The 1,911-nt window shown below is 42.2% G+C and overlaps 1 protein-coding gene and 1 long non-coding RNA gene across 4 annotated transcripts in view; one reads left to right on the forward strand and one right to left on the reverse strand.

Moving 5' to 3' along the window:
- Positions 1-1,042, forward strand: part of LOC112486886 (uncharacterized) — a 21,344-nt gene extending 20,302 nt beyond the window's left edge. For both annotated transcript variants that reach the window (XR_003049445.1, XR_003049444.1), the window contains one exon: positions 992-1,042. This is a non-coding gene — a long non-coding RNA (uncharacterized LOC112486886). The remainder of the gene's footprint in view (positions 1-991) is intronic.
- mkxa (mohawk homeobox a) overlaps positions 1-1,911 on the reverse strand; it is a 1,121,182-nt gene that overhangs the window by 798,173 nt on the left and 321,098 nt on the right. The window lies entirely within an intron of this gene.

Consider the following 1,911-nt stretch of genomic DNA (forward strand, 5'->3'; position numbering starts at 1 on the left):
GATAGATAGATGGATGGATAGATGGATGGATGGATAGATGGATAGATAGATGATAGATGGATGGATAGATAGATAGAAGGATAGATAGATAGATAGATGGATGGATAGATGGATAGATAGATAGATGGATGGATAGATGGATAGATGGATAGATGGATAGATGGATAGATGGATAGATGGATAGATGGATAGATGGATAGATGGATAGATGGATAGATGGATAGATGGATAGATGGATAGATGGATAGATGGATAGATGGATAGATGGATAGATGGATAGATGGATAGATGGATAGATGGATAGATGGATAGATGGATAGATGGATAGATGGATAGATGGATAGATGGATAGATGGATAGATGGATAGATGGATAGATGGATAGATGGATAGATGGATAGATGGATAGATGGATAGATGGATAGATGGATAGATGGATAGATAGATGGATAGATGGATAGATAGATGGATAGATGGATAGATAGATGGATAGATGGATAGATAGATGGATAGATGGATAGATAGATGGATAGATAGATAGATAGATGGATGGATGGATGGATGGATTTTACAATTGAAATAAATGAATGTAATTGATTGATCAAATACAGGACATTTTTTAATCATGTCTCATCCATGCCTTACATTTCTGACATTCTGACAGTATGGATTTTCGTAATTTATCGGCCCACAAAAAACACACTGATAATAAACACAGTGATGCACAGAGCACTGAAAACCTTGCAGGGTTTCACACACTCACACCCAGGTCTTTATTTACAGCACAGACTGAACATGACCTGCAACACACGTGACACCAGTAATGTTATTTTTCTCAAGCACTGTACGCAGTTTTTTTTTTTCCTTTGCATTGAAATATCACTGCAGTATAGCACATTTAACAGCTGTTCTATCCAGGTTTCTATAACACAGTACCTGTCTCTCTATTCTACTCAAATTCCGCTTGTGCTTCTTCTTTGTTTATACAACAGGAAGCCGCGGCTCTGAGAAGTACACCAGGGGTGCGAACGAGACGGTGCCTTTGTTTATACATCAGGAAGCCGCGGTACACCAGGGGTGCGAACGAGACGGTGCCTTCACATCGCACGACGCCACTTGGAGAAAACGCAATCACTCTGCGCGCGCTTTGTTTCCGAACAATGCCAGCCAATGTCAACACGCACACACAGGACCGCGGAGGACAACAGTTCCCTTTGAACTAGCGCCGCATGAATTGGTAAGTGAAGAGTAGAATAATAGTATCTGCACACACACACACACACACACACACACACACGTAACAGCCCAAATAAGTGTGTGCATTTGTTTTATGATGATGAGCTGTCAGAACGCGTTCCGTCAACGGCGCCGTAGTGTTTATGCAGCGTCGGTAGTCTCCAAGAACAAGGGCTACGGGGGTGATTGATATTTACACACGGCGGCCATATTGTCTGGCAGTGATGATGATGGCTCCCCCATGGCCCTAAAAAAACAAAAATAAACCCAGGGAAAGCGGGAGCGAGAAATAGACTGGGATATATTGAGTCAAAACACGGCCGATGTGATGGTGAAATATGGCCATTTGTAAAGGAGATGAAGGGGAGGAAATAAACACCTGAACGCCACGCAGCATTGAAACCAGAGTTTCATCAGCTGAGCACATTACTTTCTCTCGCCGATGCTCCCTCGCCCCGTTCACGCGTTAATAATATACGGGAGAAAGTGGCAAACTTTTTGAGTTGAACTTTTTAAAGACGATACACCTGGTGAGAACAGTTCATAGATGAAGCCTCAGCTTTAAGGATGTGACCTCCATCTTGCACCACCACCATTTTTACTCACCGGTCGTGGCTTTGAACTATAATCGCCCTTAAAATCTTAAACTTGCCTTAAAATGCAAGATTACGTCGTA

Source organism: Cynoglossus semilaevis, chromosome 3 (assembly GCF_000523025.1).
Source record: "Cynoglossus semilaevis isolate Cse_v1.0 chromosome 3, Cse_v1.0, whole genome shotgun sequence".
Classification (NCBI taxonomy): domain Eukaryota; kingdom Metazoa; phylum Chordata; class Actinopteri; order Pleuronectiformes; family Cynoglossidae; genus Cynoglossus; species Cynoglossus semilaevis.